The 18,248-nt window shown below is 37.4% G+C and overlaps 1 protein-coding gene across 3 annotated transcripts in view; it reads right to left on the bottom strand.

Moving 5' to 3' along the window:
* The window catches only part of LOC128859311 (interference hedgehog), a 106,496-nt gene that overhangs the window by 48,512 nt on the left and 39,736 nt on the right, over positions 1 to 18,248 (bottom strand). Inside the window, exon 2 of one of the 3 annotated variants that reach the window (XM_054096213.1) lies at positions 11,859 to 11,912. The exons of the other annotated variants lie outside the window; for them this stretch is intronic. The gene's annotated coding sequence lies outside the window, so the exon portion shown is untranslated. The remainder of the gene's footprint in view (positions 1 to 11,858; positions 11,913 to 18,248) is intronic. 3 annotated transcript variants of the gene reach the window in all.

Below are 18,248 nucleotides of genomic sequence, written 5' to 3'. Positions count from 1 at the left end.
AAGTATAAATTTAAACAGTCCAGATTCACGCTTTGTTGGTGTTTGTTTTCTGTTCAAATATGGAGCTTAAGCTAAGAAATTTCACATCAGCAGAAACTTCCAGAACTTTTGAAAATAAGCTGTCTCTTCCTTACTGTGATATCTTCATTGTTAACTCTCGAGCATTTGCATTTTTGCAAGAAGCTTTCACATAAGAAAGAGCTTTAAAATTTTAATGATGTTCAAAAGCTCTATTTGTTTTTTTATTTTACCTGAATTTTCATTAATTTGGCAATTAGGATTTCTATTCACTTTCAAATTTTTTAATGGTCAGGCGTTCACATTTTATCAGAAAGCTTTTACATAAAAACATTAACTTTTCGAAACTCATGCTCAAAAGCTTTATTATTTTTTGTTGTAAAATTTTCAGTGAGTGCTACTTTCAAAACGTTTAAAATACAGCTCTCTTTTCATTGTCAAGCTTTTGAACTATCGAACTTTTGTACTTTTTATCATGCAGCTTCGATGTAGGCATCCCGAAGCATTCAAACATTATGTTCGGAAATTCGAGCGCCTAATATTCTTTTCGCTTCTAAGAGTGCAGTAAGTTGCGCATTTGTTTATCGTTTCATGTACTTAGCAAACCTCTGCACTTCTCAAATGGCTCTTAAAATTGTTAAATAGATAGGGTACACGCATGTCACCATTTTCGTTTTCAAGCTATTTCCCCTAAGTGGGATTCCTTACAAGAGCCCTTGAGCTACAAGGCGAGATACATTTAGAAGAGGTTATTAGCCAAGCCGCTTAGATTACTTGAACTATAAAACTCAATCATATAAGCCAGCAAACGAGCTCAATCTGGGACTCAGCTAACACACGCCTCTTCCTAAACGTCCACGCTCCTCCCAATACTCTTTCTGAATTGCACATATAACAATTTTTATATTTACTCTATTTGGTACTTCGCTTTAACGAATTTAATAGAAAATTTGTTAAGCTCAAATGATGGAGTCTTAGGCGGTTCCTAGATGTGTCTTTTAATATCAAATATACAAAACTATGCGAAAACAAGTTTGAAATTTATTGCTATGAAAACTCACAACCTTTTCCTTCGCGCAATACATTTTAATTTCAACAGCAACTTTTCGTTTCCATTTCATATCTTCCAGTTACTTTTTGCCACTCATATATCACAAGACTCAGCTGCCAACGTCATCAAATGCGCAGCAATCAACTGCTGACGTTACATGACTCACGTTGGAAGCATTTTTGTCCCTTTCAGCACTTGGTAGTTGCAATATGTTTTTCTATTTCTTTGGTTTTTTTTTCATTTGCATTTTAACTCACACTTTCTTGTTTTTCGTACTATTTTTTCTTGCGCTGCGACGTTTGTTTGTATCTTAAGTCGCTCGCTTTTATCTGCGCTCTGTGCAAGCTGTGTTGCAAGCCAGTAAGTGGCGCATTCCAAGCCCTCAACGCCCGTTCGCTTCATGCCACAGCCGCAGTATACAGTACACAGTTTGGGTTGTGTCGCCTTTATTGCCGTAACTAAAGCTGCATAATTTTTTTTCCACTCACTACTATCCGTTCGCTTCTTTAGTTGCAACGCAGACTACGCCGTTGATCTGAGTTTTTGTTTCCTTTCCTACGCTGTTGTTATTGTTGTCGAACGTTGCCTGATTTAAGACACTTTTTTATTGTCAACAAGTCATGCTGTGCCTGGAATTTTTCACGCTGCATATTTTCGCATTCTTCTTCTTCCTCTGCTTTTTCTTTACATTTTGTCTCGGATGTTGCTGTTATATCTGTACTGTGGCTTTTCGTAACATTGTAATAATGTTTTTACTGCTGTTGTTACACAATTTACTCGGATTGAATGCTCCACTTACATGCATTGCTCTTACTTATTTGTATACTTTAATGTTGTTGCAAGTCTTGTCATTATACTGGATCGTTCTTTAGGAAATGTCAGCAATGACACTCATGTAAGTGAGTTTACTCATTCTACTTTAATGGTCGTTCAAGGTGTTGGCACGCATAACTAAATAACACCGAATCGCATAGCAAAGTATTTATTTGGCCAAGCGCTTGAGACGAGTGACACAGAAAGAGATGCAGATGAAGAGGGCATGAAGAAGAAGAAGATTTAATGGTAACATGTGTTGGATGCATTTCTGAGTTTGGGAATACATTTTTAATACCAGTAAAGAAGAAGGTTTGGATGCAACAACTGTTGTTATGAGGCAGAAAGCTGTTGAATGCTACTATCTAGGTACAAAAACAATAAGCAATTGAAAAGTCGGGAAGAAATTCAGTCGACTAGGCTTAACCGTGAGATCCTGAGGGTGACTTCAGACAGAAGTCGAAATATCGGGCGACCAAATAATCAAAACTACATAAATCTGTGCGTTTTATTTAAATTCTGGCCTTGAGCTCAACTGATGATAATTTGGGAATTCGACAATTGCTACAAGTGTTCTAGGGGCATGGAGTATCACCACAATCCCAGCGCCCAATGTATAGACAGGTTGCGACGACCGAAAAGAAAAGATCGAGTTTGCCTGTTGGCAGGGAGATTACTTTATACAATAGTTAAAGCGGAAGGCAACCCGCAGCTGGATAAATGACCTCACCTTTGTAAAATAAATTAAATTACTATCGCAAAAAAAAATTTACAAAAATATTAATTTGTTCATGCCTCTGCCTTCCTCCAACCTCTTGCCAAATTGCTTTGAAATATTTTTGATAGATCCAGAAGAGTTCAACCAAGAAATACTTTTGCTAAGCTCCCAATAACCTTTCGTTTCCTTCACATAAAGCATACAAAGTTGTAAATTCAAAATCATGAATATTGATTCAGTTTTATTGACACATTTGTATATATATGTATGTAGGTATGCACGCGCTCTTTGATTTATTGCACTGTTGTACGAGGGTAGGGCATACATATACATGTCACATGTCATACCTACCTACATGATTGCAGTAAAAAGCCAAACTACTCGGCAAATTTTCTAGTTTGTGGACTGGTATTTTATGGAAGAGGTCAGACTAGCTCGAGAGCGACAAGAATTGTACTAGTTAAAAAATGACAAATTGGAGGTATTTGCAAAAGAAATACTGATCTAAGACTATGGCCCCTATTATGAGTTACATTCGATCTTCGATATTCGCTGGTTGTCGAAGATCGAATGTCAATTTGGTATTATGAGCGGTGCAACCCTATCGAAATTTTCGTTGTTTACCGAATTTAGAGTCGAATGCAATTTTGCTTTCGATCGTGTAGCGTATTGTGGGAAAACTTGTTAAAGTGTAAGTTGTTTGCGATTATTTATGGTTTTATAGTAACCAAATAATAAATATATATATTACTAATTTTGTTAATTTTATGCAGGTCGAAAGTCGTGAGTACCAAACAACAATAAGAAAGGCGAATCCACAATTCGCAAAAGGGATTTGCACCAAAGTTTAAGCAGCAAAAAAGTGGGAGGAATTTAGAACGGAGCTGAATTGCTTGGGACCACCAGTGAGAACGGCAGCAAAATGGATTAAGGTTAATAATGGTTTTTTTTTTGTGATGTTTATAGAAATCCATTTTTATTTTCCCTTGGTAGGTATGGGCTGAAATACGTAGAGGAACTGAAATACATATTTTTTTCGAATAATTGAATAAAGAAAATTTATAACAAAAATAAAACAGAAACTGTGGCGTAAAGGTTTCTATTTAATACTTTTTAGATTTTTTTATAATATTCTCAGAATTTCATTTCTTATGTTTTCTACTTCTCCGTTATTTGACTCCACTTCAATATCTTCAGCATCATCGTACACAGTGGGTTGAGCAAGCCCTAGCATACCTTCATTACCAATACTCAATTGGTACGATCCTTGAGCACAAAATCGCAGAACTGTGGCTAGCTTTAACATATTTGGAATGGATTTGGCTCGGGTGCACTGCTGCAACTGGTTTTCTGTACCGGACAGTAGGTTCATAAACGCCTCTTTAGATAATCTAAAGTTCTTTAAAAATCTGTAAGGAAATTTCTGTAATATTAAGTACGTTAACACATTTTGAAAATTCTAAACTTACTCAGTGGAAGCCATTTCTAGGGAGTTGGATGCGCTCCTCAACTGTTTTCTACTTCTAGCTAGTTCACTAATCATTCATCGTCCGATGAATCGTCGAACCACAACTCCGTTGTACTCATTTTCCCAAAAAAAACTTTTTTTAACTTTTAAAAATGTTGTTAGCAAAGAATTTCAACACAATCGGTTTTTCTTTTATTTTGATTTGCTGTATCTGCTGAGAAAAATTATCTATTGTAAATGCGTCGAGCGATCGAAATTCACAATAGTCCTATTCTTCAACGAATGAGCACCATAATACCAAATGAAAATTCGTTCGATCAGCACTTTCGACTACAGTCGAAGATCGAATGTTGCTCATAATAAGGACCTATAAATGGGAACACTACAAACTTTAGGGATGCGTTAATTAAAGCAAAGACGAAAATGAATGCTGAAGGAGTCAACTAACTGTTTTTTCTGTGCATTCTGAAGTAGTTCTTTATCTGGTTTAGTTCTGATGCCTAGATTACTAGCTCGTTAACAGGTATAATGCTGACGCAGAGGTTGATAATTGACTCTTTCGAGGGCATTGCCGTGTAGTGTTGATGAGGTCAATCACCGGTGACGTGAATCTTTTAAATCCAACTTATTATTTCCTCAAGTACTGGGCAATAAATCGGAAGATATTTGAATAAAAAAACTTAAATTTAAATTTAATCAAACGGGTAATTCGTCATCATGAAGTGAACTATATTAGATTTTTTGGGCTTCTTACGAACTAGCTCCGTAACTGGTACAATATTGATTTTAACAAATTCTCAAGTGTTGTTTTTTATCAACTCGTTCAAAACTAGCGAATTTCATGATTAAATTTTTTTGAACTTATTACGAACTAGTTCAGTAACTGGTATATTGCTGATGTAGAAACCAAGCAGCTCCTAACTGTTTTTTTTATTTTATCGACTCGTCTAAAACTAGTGGTTTTCATTTCGAATTGGACTACAGTTTTTTGGACTTATTACGAACTTGTTCAGTTGTAATTGGTATAATGCTAACATAGAGGCTAACCAATTCTTAAATGGCGTAATGATAGTGCATAAGCTGAGAATTGATATCTTGGAACATCGCCATGTTAAGAACACCAGTTGCTAATACTGAAAAGGATAAAAGACAAACTACTTCAGCTGCAAATAAAACTGGTAGGAAGGTATGTAGTTGAGAACTAATGGTTTTAGTTACAGTCATATATACTCGTATGGATACACAGCCTAAAAATATGAACAGTGAATGAGCCAAGCTTGACTTGAAAACCCTTTGTATAATTTTTCATTCTTTAAAATGAGATTTGCTTTGAGGAGATAAAACAGAAATTAGGAAACATCAATTTTTTATTAGCCCTTTGTCTGGCAGAAATTGTAAGCTTATAGTTTTCTCAAGTAATTTACATATGTAAGCGTTTTAGTGTGATTGTGTTGAGCTGCCGTCTAAACAGGCTCATAAGCCAATAATGCCGCTATCAGCGTTTCGAAAAGTGAATGAAGTGCCTAACGGCGAACTGGGGGAAGGTTGAATGACAACCTGTTGCGAGCTGTAACAAGCTGGCTGGAGTTGTGAGTGATACCCAGCGCTGATGGCTGACGAAACTATGAATGAAACTCAACACTTGCAGAGCAGCCACACCAGTTTTTATTGTTTTATTTGGAATGATAAACTCTTCAATTTATGCGCCAATCGAAATGGCTTTTCATATTTTGTGAAAGGTTATGAATTTCTAGGTATCGTTTAGTGCCGTCTAATGGCTTGTAAAAAGTTCTATATCTACATAATGGCTAATAAATGCAGCTCTTTCTTATCCACATAGATCTAGCCAATTCAGCAATTTTTGATTGTAAACATCAATTTGTGTAAATTGTAATGCAATAATTCGAGCTTAGCTGCCCACGCGTAACAGCCGGTCATTCGGTCTTCTGACGGCTACACTTCAACACATCTTAAAAAATCGTCAACGATTTACGAGACAGGGCAAACGAAGAAGTGTTTAGGAATCAGCCTTTCACATACAAACATACCCACTTACAAACTAATTGTAAGTTAGTCTTCGCACAACAGGTTAGTCGCACAAAAGCAGCAGCAGCTACTTAAATAGTTTCTTTATTGCCGTTTTGCTTTATGCTGTTCATTGACGTCTCTGCTAGGCTACCTGCGCACCGGTTTGCTGGTTGACTGCCCGCTTGCTGGCCTGGCAGTTTTAAATGATTTCCAATTAACTTAAACTAATGCTATTCAAATGACAGTTAGGTATTGAATAACAACGCGCCGCGCCTAATGGACGCAGGCGGCAAGCAGTAAGCGGCAGGCGGATGGCGGCAGTGATTTCGAACAAAATCTGTATTGGCTAATAAAATTGGGCATTTACCAGAGAGACGCGCAGGTAGACATACAGACAGGTAGAGAATTGGTCAGCCAGTTAGTTGCTTAGTTGGAGTCTAATGCAATTAGCTGTAAAAGAACTCACCTGCATCTCTGCCTGCCAACGAATGGACGCTGATTTTAATGAAGTTTCCACTGCAACTTCTATTTTCAAATTTTGAGTAATGTTGCAAGCATTTAGCGGCTAATGGTATTATCGCCAACGGGCGAATGGACGACTCTTTTTTGATGGAGAATCATAAATCATCGCTGTATAAAAAATGCAGCTTGCAGGGAAGAAAGGGTTTGAAATATAAGGAAAAAATTTTAAAATTTCGAAAAGTTCTTTTCTTTTTGCCTGTGCATCAACCTGGAATCGATGCTTCTGTGAAACAAAAAAAAGTATTCATATATGAGAAGCGCGGCATATTTGAGTGGGCCGCAAGCCAATAGAAGAAAGCATTTTAGACATTCCACAAATTAAAGAGGAAGGCAAAAACTTAGAAATTCATATGAGAACTTTTTACTGCACTAAATTCGCAGTGGGCGTAAACGGTCAACTAAAAGATGTTGCTCACGTCTAATTTTATTGTTTGTAATATGTTATTTTATAGCGTTGTTGTTGTTATTGTGAGAACAGTAGTTTTGACAATTCACACGCCCACGCTTTGATGGTGGCTTAATAGAGTTGAATTATTTAAAAAAAAATCGTTGATTGCTGATAAATATTTTTTTAGTCACTGTTCCATAATAGAATTTCACAAGGATTATTTCTATGGAATATTTTTACCCTAAAGCGTCGTTTGCGAAACCCAGATTGAGAGCTTAGAATCGTAAGTTCCGTTTACCTCTCTGAATAGATGGAAATCATAGTCCAGAGTCAATTCGAGATTATAGCCATTTTAAAGGCGTCTAAATGGTACAGACTTTGGTAATCGGAGAAAACTCTTAATACGATTTATATATCAAATGATTTGCTGTAAGTTCCAGAGTAGTTAAAGTTGATCTTTAACATGAACATCCCCATACGCGTCACTTTCTTTTAGAAGCTAAGCGCAGAAAATGTTTACTTTTAAGACTAAGATTTTCATAATCTGGGCTTTACGACACCACTTTCCTAATTGACGATGCCCTCAAGGTCGTTTGCTACATATTTCATTTTTTAATTTACGTATTTTACGTCTTCTCGGAAGACTTACTGCCAGTCTGAGCACTGGGCCAGTCATTAATTACTTGCCATTTTCGAGGATCCGCATAATGCTCCTGAAAAAACGCTAAGGGAGAGGCAATATAGTTTGAGAATTTCTTGTTTGAATATTCAACGCTGGCAAGACACATTTATAAAAAATTCTTAGGACTACTTTTTTGAAATTCCAATGCATTTTAATATAATATTTTATTGTTAGAAGGGTTTAGTGGGTTCGCCGACATCTCTGGATGGTTTAGCGGCATACTTGTTGAGCTAGAATTTTGTTTTTACAGGCCCGCGATCTTTTGTTGCCTTCAATTAACATCTTTGTGGCGCGTTTCGCATAATCTACCCCAATCGAATTTAATCTAATCCCAGCTAGTCTGATCTAATACTAGTTTAATCAAATTTAATTTAATCTAGACTAATCTAAACTCAAAATTTTGTAGAAAAACAAATTTACGGAAACGCTTTGCCAACATTAAAATTTCTTGAAATTTCGTGTTGTTTTTAGTATTTCAAAATTTCCGTTTTCGCCCACTGAAAATCGCTTTTCCGCCCACGCGTGGTACAGCTACTTAAATTTTTACTACCGGCTAACATAATTTTTTGTCAATAATACTCCGAAGAGCAATAAATTATTCCGTTAATTTTGACTCACGCCTCAAACACATACATACATACATAAGCCATCCTAAGCAGATAACCAGCATTAAAAATTATTGGAGGCCATTGATAAAATGTAAATTTTTTTCTAAATCACTAATTTGTTTATAAAATTTTGGAAGATTATCCGCATTGCAAGGCAGCAAATTGAGTTGTAAACAAAGGCCGAAGTACGATTTACGAGTGCGGCTCTAAGCAGCGGATGCGACTCAAATTAGAAATATAAATAATTAAGCATAAACAATTTTTGGGCATAAAAAATAGCTACAAATACAACAACAACAATGCCAGTGTGTTGATGGCTGCATTAGACTGAGTGGTGAAGTCATAAAAGTCAGCATTAAATTTTTAAAGTTCATAAAAAAGGGCAATAAAATTGCCGATGCAGCTCGTAAATTAAACTAAAATACAAAAATGGTAAGAAGTTAATGAATTAAATTAAAATAATCGAAACCTAAATTGAAATAAAGTATTACAAAAACCAAAAAAGAACAAAATTATGAAATTTTCTAAAATTATAAAATATTCAAAACAGATGTATTTAATAAGTTTAGGGTACATAAAAATTGGGCACATTTGCTGTATAATACCCTTCAAATCATGGCCAACACTTTTTGCTGAAAATTAAATTGTACAGTTTTTTCGGAAGAGCCCAGATACTTATATATACGTAAAATAATAACTGTTCTGGGCGCTTTTGGCTAAGTTGAAAATTTATTGTTGTTGTATAGCTTGGAATTTACTTTTTGCATTCAGAGTTTTTTCTGCTTCTAAGAGAAATGAAAGCTTTTGCAAAAACTGTTCCTCAGTTCTTTATTGTTATTATGCGGCACCAACATTTCCGAACAGGGTTTCCGAACAGTTTTATACTTCCGGTAAAGTATGGAGCACTCATTCAGTTGATATGTCAACTTGATTCTACACAAACAGTATCAAGAATGGAGTCCCTCTTTGACAACTCAGCTGGAGAGCCACTATTCCCCAAGAACTATTTAGGCATCAGAGCCACAGTTGCCTGGGCCGGCATTCCTGCAAAGTGGCAACTGAGATATCCAACGACTTCTAGCTTATTAGATTCAATAATCTTGTGAGTCTTTGCGCCATTCAGCTTTTAATAGTCAGTTGCATGCCACTGAATCAAAGATTTTATTAGGCTTTCCGGTTTCCTCTCGCATTTCTTGCCAAGCAGAGGTTTTAAAAGCAGCTTCAAACTCACATAGACATTTCTGCATTTCTCTAATGGCTGAGAAATCAAATTCAAGCTTGTAAAAGGAGCAACTGCCGGAAGCGAAGTGACCGCAAACTCATCACGCTTAACTATGACCAATGCACTTTTGACTGCCTTTCACCAGCATTAACATTTTGCCACAATTTGTGTTTCTCTTTTTGTAATTAAATTTTTTTTGTGTCTTTCTTAATTCAAATATCATTTTAGGGCACAGGTGTTCGGCATTGTGTCTTCGATTTTGCCAATTCTTTAACTTTTTCCATATCTGCTTTTTGTTTGCCTGAAAGTGAATTTTTATGGTGAGCAGCACATTAAAATCCATGCAACTCTACGCTGCTCCTTCACTTATGGCGCTGTTGCATTTGTGGTCGCCTTCTAAGCTCTTTTTACACCTGCACACACTTTCATACCAATGAATATGTAAATGTGCGCATATATGTATGTGTGGATGTGTGTTTCCGTGCACTTTTGGCAGCTGACGGCCCTTAAAAGGCGACAGCAGCCATGCCGCGAAGCCAAATTGACGAACAGCTGGATGGCTGTTGAATGCAATTGACAACACCTTCCGCCGCCAACACCACCAGCAACAACATACGATTTTTTGCTATCCTCATACCATACATACTGGCACACATAAATGTGGCTGTGCCGCCTTCGGCGCACCAAAATGCACAATGCGTGGACTCATTGCTCCACATATTTTTCATTTTTGTTTTTTAATTTTTTTTCTATTTTTGATTTTTCTTATAATTTTTTGTGTGTTCTGGGCCTTTCATGCTGCGGGCCTGCAGTGGGCCTGCAAATATGTTTTTCTCAGTGTTTTGTGTTTTTTTCCTATTTTGTAAATGCTTTTGGCAATTTAATGCAACCCACTTTTGGTCGCTAAAAATACAACTAACGAAAATAAAATGAAATGAGCTAATGTGCGAGAGTGTGTGTGTGCATTTGGGTTATGAGTATGAGCGGCAGAAACTATTTGTAGTTGTGCATTGAAAAGTATTCGGTGTGAAAATATATTTGTAACACTTCTATAAAACACTATGACGGCCTTTCAAACAAAAAACAAAAAAAATACAAAGAACAAAAAAGAAAACTAAACATTTTTCAAAATCCTCGGGTTAGTTTTCGTTTTTCAAGCTAAAATATTCTTCTTTATTATCACAGTATACATTTGTTTCAATCAAATTTCGGTTTTTCAAATATTTTAGATTAAGCTGAAAATAAATTTGCTCATAAATTCAGTTTTAATTATGCAGGTTTAAATAACTTTTAGTTTTTTTAATAATTTACATTACAATTTTTTTGTTCATAATTTTTATTTTATTTTTTTCAAAATGTTAGAGTTTATGTGTTTCTTCATAATTTTAGTGATAATATTTTCAATTGAAATATTTTCCTTTTCTTCAAAAAGTCTAGAATTTATTTTTAAATCAAATATTTTCCTTCTAATTTAAGTTTGAATTTTTTTAGCAAAAACAGTTTTTATGTTTGCAAAAATTTTGGCTTAATTAAAATTAATTAGTTTAATTTTCAGACACATATACTAAAATATATTTTTCACAATTTAAATTTCAAAATATTTTTTGTTTGTTAAAAATTTTAGAATAATTTTTTTATTAATTGAAAACATCTTTCTTCGTAATTTTAGTTTTAAGTTTGCAAGTTAAATAATTTTTTTTTACTATTTCAATTACATATTTTTAGTCAATTAAATTTTTGGAACTTATTTTTTAAATAACGTTTTATATAATATTTTCCTTCACATTTTTGTTTTAATTTTATTAGTTCCAATTGATTTTTGAAAATGTAAGTTGGAGTATTTTTGATTCTAAAATTTTTCCATTTAGTATCACTGAAAATCGTATAACTTTTCTTAAGTGGTTGCTGATATAAATTTCTTCACTGAGTCTTTCGGCTCATATAATATTGGCACCAGTAAGATCTTAATCATTAACAGAAGCCACTGCCTGCCTGCGTCAAATGGTACTAAAAATGAGCTACAAAACTGCACACCCAAACAAAATCTAAAAAATCGATGGAAAAAGTTCGATGTTTTATAAACTATTCATAATTTTGTCTTTTCTATAATAAATCAATAAAAGAATAAATTTGCACAATCACTGTGCGATTTCTGTGTCCGTCACTGTAACCACATATTTCGAAAGGAGTTATTAGTGTATGTGTGTAAGTGTGTGTGTAGCAATTTAACTGCTGTGACAATAAATGCGCAATAATCCATCACAACCACATTCTTACACTTATTTCTTTTTGATTGTGCCACGAAAATTTAGGTCAATTATTTTTGTTGACTCCACTCACCTTTTCGATAAAACCAACCAACAACCGGACCTGCTCCCCCACGAATCGTACGATCTGCAAATTAAAAATGAAGAAAGAAATTTTTGCGAGCGAAATTTCACATTAAGTTTTTGGCATTTGATATTTATGAAAATTTGCTATTATTGCAACTGGCACGAACTCCTCCCCTGCTCTTCATCTATACCTCCGTAGCGGTTCTAGCATCACTTAAACGCCTCACTCAAAGCCAATGTACAAAAACAAAAACAAAAAGAGCGACTTGGTGGCGTCTTTGGCAAGAGGCGGATGACAGCCGGACGTTGAACGCTTTCATAAGTCCAGCGCATGCCACAAATTTCGAAATGTGATCGCAATCACAATTGCATACAAAAAGTCACGCTGGCCGCGTCGTACACAAATTAAGTGGATGTAAATGGCAAGCGGACATAAAAGTAATAACACGGTCAGCAACAACAACACATAAAGTTATTACTTAGCAACAAGAGCTGGTGGCACTGGCTGAGTGCACTTTTCGCTATGCCGCCAACGTTTCGCCGAAACCAACAACAATGCAGTGCAATGCAATGCACTTTTCCGAAAAAGGTACCGACAATGCCAATAACAAAAATAGCAGCTGGAGCAGCGGAAAGTCGACAAAGCGAGGCGAACTGCACCAAATCGAATCGCATTGATTGGCCAAACAAGAATTCAAATTGAAATCAGCAAATGAAATTGGCAAAGCAACTGCAAAAGCGGCGTCGATGCTAGTGCATTAATTTGCCGCAGCAAGTAGAAAATTACAGCCGCTGCTGGCATGTTGCAAGTTGCATCGGATATTATGAGGCTATTGTCTGCCATATTTGGGCGCTGCTCCGCTTGATTGCCGCATTTTTTAGTGCAACAGCGACAATAGTTATGTGGCAGCTTAAGCTAGTGGCTGTTGTTGTTGTGGCTGCTGCTGCTATTGTTGACTGCCTGCCATTAGTTGGTGTTGGCGGTATTTCGATTTTGTTTGTGAGCAATTCTGTTGCACCAAATCGCGTTTAAATCAATGAATGTGCTTTGAAAATTGAGCGACATTTAAGATGTTGTTGTTGGGGTGGCAAGCACAAATGTGGTGCTATAATTGCATATCGATTATTCGCGTGCGTGTTTGCGTAAGGCATAATTGCGGCATGGTGCAAGTGCGCATGCGTGCAGCAGCCATAATTTCTCAAAAAACGACGAATGATAATTATTGGGGAATGTTTTAGAGTTGCATAGTATAATTAGGGGTTGCACAGAATACGTGACTGCTGGGGAGTGGAATGTATCGCAAAACGGGACTGCAGAAGTACTTATTTTTAATTGCAATTAATTTTTTTATTTAAAATCAGAAAAACGTAGAATTAAATGAGAATAAATTTGATATCACATAGACCGAAAATAACCGCTATGCAGCCAGAAAAAATCTACGATTCCACAAGGCGTTAGTTTCTAAGTTTCTTGGCGAGCGATATAATATCTTACAGGCTGTGCTAACAGCATTAAACAAGTCTTGCACTCTGGCTTGAGAGTGTCTCCATCTCAACATAGTCTATCAGAATTTACTCCCTTACTCTAGCCTCCTTAGAGACAACTATTTCGAACTCTTTAAATGAGCTGTATGTTGAAGTTGAGTACGGCTTCCTGGGTACCAAGCCATTTTTATGAACTGTGCCCCAGATGAATTAGACTCGAAGGTAACCATAAAACTCTGCCCATTATACGGGCGCTTGTTTCTCTAACTTCCAGAAGAAAATTTAAATCTCTAATCTCTCTTGGGCGGTCCCCAATTCATGCTGTGGTCCATTCCATCAGCAACCACGGGCTTGAGGCATCTCACGCCAAGTCCACTGGCTTCCCCACAAATTAAGTTTGTCGCAGATTATACCAACACAATTCGTCCTTTTTTTGCCGCAGGATAGCTTATCTTAATGAAGTGCTCCATGAAACTTTTGACTTTCAATGAAGTCACGATATCGTTCCTCTAAGTATTCACACTCCGTCCGATACCTACTGGTCTACCTTTAAGGGGTCTATGCTGAGCTCAATAAAAGGTATTGAAATGGGGAAATATTGGAAGTAGGGTTACAACCAAAACACACACACTCACGCACTGGCTTGCTATTCCCCAACGCACCAAAGCGCCGCCGCCTTGGCACTTTCCTCTGATTAACTGTGAATTGCGAACCCTCTTAATTACGGCTTTTTTGTTGTTTACCTGCATGCTTTTATTGATGCGTATGTAATTTTGTGGTCGCCGCTGCATGCATCACACAAGCACTTCACACTTTTATTGCGTTTAAGTGTTGATACCACTTCATGTGATACTAATGTGCATAGTGAAGAGAAAAAAGCACACAAAAAGCGCGAACAATAAAAATGAAGACAATAACACCAATAAACAACAATGCGTTGAAACAGTGCTATTACAACCAAACATACAACTCGATGGAAACACGTTTACAGACTTTCTGAAGAGTTACCAAAAATTAAAATCTCAATTCACCACCGCCGCGTCATTTGACTGGGCGGTGGTGGTTTGCTGGCACGAACAAGGTGTGTGGCATGCCTCCCAAGCACGCACACACATGCACTTATATAGTCGGATGCATGCGTTTAACTGCATTGATGAAATATAGGTGGTCTCGACTAACACTTTTCAAAATGCTTAGGTTTCTCTCTTTTCGCTTCGCTTTGCTTGCCGGGCGATGTCTAATTGAGGTATTCCCCACGGAAGTGCGAAATAGGAAGTGATCTCATGCCAGCAGCATTCCAAGCATGCACATACATACAGACGCGCATATGGAATCATTGAGTTGTTCTCTTTCACTGTTGCATAGCCACATTGGTGGTCCGACGTGATTAACTCGTCTGTCGGCGGATTTTTATTGTTGCAACGCAATCACAAATTGAAGATGAACATCGTCGAAGTGACAGGCGACATTTTTATGGATGCCAATTGGTCGATAGGCGGAGGTTGATGCATTTGAAGTGTGAAGAAATTCGTGAGGGATGCGTTTGACGGACAAATTAGATTTTTTAAATTGACAAGCGAAGTCAGAGAATTCTAATTTTATATGTAGACAGATTTATATATACATATGTATGTGATTTTTTCTTCAACAAATAAGGCTGGAAAGCTTAGTACACAACTAAGCAAGCAAGGAATATATCCAGCAATGCTTAAAAAAGGAGGAGACAGACTGATTGAGGCCCTGAAAAGGATCTTCACAGCCTGTCTTGCATTTGGTTATATACCATCCCAATGGCGACGCGTAAGAGTAGTATTTATTCCGAAACCAGGAAATGATGACTATTCCCTAGCAAAAAGTTTTAGACCAATCAAATTGACATCGTTGATGTTGAAAAGTCTGGAACGAGTGGTGGAGAAACATATTCGAGTGGGGGTATTGCCGAGAAGTAAACTTAGTAGAAATCAACACGCTTACCAGAGTGGAAAATCATGTTCGTGGACATTGAGGGGGCTTTTGATAATGCCACTTTCGGCTCGATATGTTCTTCTGCCGAACGACATGGAGTTAATCAAGCCATTATAAAATGGATTTATTCCATGCTCTCTGAGAGGCTGTTAACCGCTGGTGGGAGCAGTGACGAACAATTCACAGTCAGGGCCAAGCAAGGATGTCCCCAAGGGGGTGTTCTTTCTCCGCTGCTGTGGTGTTTCGTCGTAGACTCTCTATTAGTGGAGATGCAGGAGCTCGGTTTTCACGTTCAAGCATATGCGGACGACGTCTGTGCGCTAACATCGGATAAATCATTAAGGAGGCTTTGCACGAAAGTGCAGAGGATTCTTGACAAAATCGATGACTGGTGCATGAGACAAGGTCTTTCCGTTAATCCCAACAAAACAACCATAGTCTTGTTTACGAGAAAACGGAAATTGGATGGACTCAGTCTTCCAACACTGAAAGGTGTGACACTTGGTCTTTCCAACGAAGTTAAATATCTAGGAGTAATCTTGGATAAGAAGCTGACTTGGGAGACACACGTTTCACTGAAGGTGAATCGTGCATTGAAGATTTTTCAGCAATGCCGTAGAGCCTTTGGCAAAACCTGGGGTCTGAAACCTGCTGTGATTCTATGAATATACACAGCACTTATCAGACCAATCATCACTTACGCTTCTGTGGTCTGGTGGCGACGGAGCATGGTTAAGTCCACAATCCGGGAACTATACAGGCTGCAAAGAAGTGTATGTTTATGCATCACGGGTGCCATGAGTACAACCTCTGGTGATGCCCTAAATGCTATGCTTGATCTGCTCCCCCTGGATCTTAAGAAACAACAGGAAGCAATAAAAGCATTGTGTAGACTCCATAAGTATGGTTTCTGGCACGAAGATGGAACTTCGGGACACAGAGAAATCTTTAAGTTACTGTCGGAGCAGTATCCACTGTTTTTGGCACCTAAAGATGACCTGATACCCACAGTTTCATTTGGAAGGAAATTTGATGTTAGATTTCCACTGCGTGAGCAATGGAGCAATCCAGAATGCATGCAGGGAGGTTTGACGGATATTTTCTTTACCGATGGGTCCAAGACTGAAATAGGGTCTGGAGCCGGATGGTACTTAAACGATAGTAATAAGTATCACTATGCTATGGGGGGAATGGCAACTGTTTTCCAAACAGAAGTTTTTGCCATCCTAAAAGTAGCCGAATGGATAATCGAGAGGAGATGGAGCGGGAAACAGATTGGAGTCTTCAGTGACAGTCAGGCTGCATTGAAGGCCCTAGAGAACGAGAAGCAAATCTCAAAGATTGTTCAAGAATGTAAGAAGAAGCTTAATTCTGTCGCAAGGCAAAACAGGCTTGTACTTATATGGGTTCCGGGACACTCCGGTGTTCAAGGAAACGAAGCCCCCACGGTGCCCCCACAGGGGCCAGAGCCAATAATCGGAATCAGTCCCGCAGGAATCAAGAATTGGATCAGCGATTATGTATGCAATCTACATAAAGAGCGATGGTCCGGTCTGGAACGCTGCAGAACTGCAAAGTGTTTTGTGACAAGTCCGAACAGAAAACTGTCAAACTTTCTACTAAAACTTGGAAGGAAAGGTATTCGGTTGATGGTCGGCATCATTACAGGACACAACCCATGGGGTCAGCATATGACCACCATTGGAATCATCGAGAACCCGGTATACCTGTCATGCTTGGAGGAGGCGGATAGCACTGAGCACTTTCTCTGTGAGTGTCCTGCGTTTGCTAGAGCAAGGCTACGAGTATTGGGTTCCGATGTCATGAGATTGAGTGATATTCGTTCTCTAAAACTGGAGGATATTTACAGATTTGCTAAAGAATCTGGAAAATTCTCACAGAACTAACTATCTCTATCTCTATCTCTATCTCTATCTCTGTCTCAATTCTTTCCTATCCCTTTCTCTGATACTTTTCTCCCTCCCTTCTTGACTATCTACCCCCTTTCCAGAGCTTTTAAATACAATGGACTCTTTATCCTGAGTGTTTTAGGAGCCACCAAATCTCCTGGTGCTCCTTGGCTCGACCTTTTCAAATTCAAATTCAAGCAAGCAAGAAGGAAATACAAAAACCTTACATATAAGAAAATTTTTTTGAAATTTTCCGCATTTTGATGGACTCAAAAATAATGGAAAAAACTTGTTTGTTAAGAAATTTAGAACACTTCATATATGTATTCAATATACGAAAATTTGTTGTTTACTCAATTTTAAGTTCACGCTATATTAAATGCTTTATATATTTTTTAATTAGAACTAAAATACTTTAGTTTGTACATAAATTTACTTTAATTCTTTTCAGATCTTAGGGAAATTTCACTTTTCTTTAAAATTGATTCGAATTTTCTAAGCTGTTATTTCTAAGCTTGTTAGTTCAGCGGAGCTCACTGGAAAGCCGTAACTGGCTGTGGAAGGGCTCTAGATCTGCTGACTATATGACTGTATGATGCACAACACAACAAATCCTTATAAATTGTGCCACAGATGAGCTAGAATAACCCACAGCCATGCAGACAGAATTACCGCTGTCGTGCCGAGCTTAGGTTGAGAGACATGGGCTACAAATTTATCTTAAATTCCACCCAGGACTCTCAAAAGCTTTGAGTGCATGCTCGCGGATACTGACTCTAAAGGGAACTTCCTTCCTCCATAAAACTTATTCATGGGACGAAAGAGCGATATCCGTTAACTGGAGGTAGGGTTTCGTGGCTCTATGTCGAACGATTAGAGTTTTCAATCAAGATTACTCTTGGGATCCGCAATTTTTTGAAAAAATCCTCTTTTTTATAGTAATAGGGAATATCTGACAAATTTTAGTAAGTGATTGTAGACAATTCAGGGGTTTATTGCAAAAAAACAGCACTCGAATCTATTTAGCATTTTTTGAT

Source organism: Anastrepha ludens, chromosome 3 (genome assembly GCF_028408465.1).
Source record: "Anastrepha ludens isolate Willacy chromosome 3, idAnaLude1.1, whole genome shotgun sequence".
Taxonomy (NCBI): Eukaryota; Metazoa; Arthropoda; class Insecta; order Diptera; family Tephritidae; genus Anastrepha; species Anastrepha ludens.
Note: the sequence above shows the minus strand (reverse complement) of the source record. Positions and strands in the feature narration are given on the sequence as shown.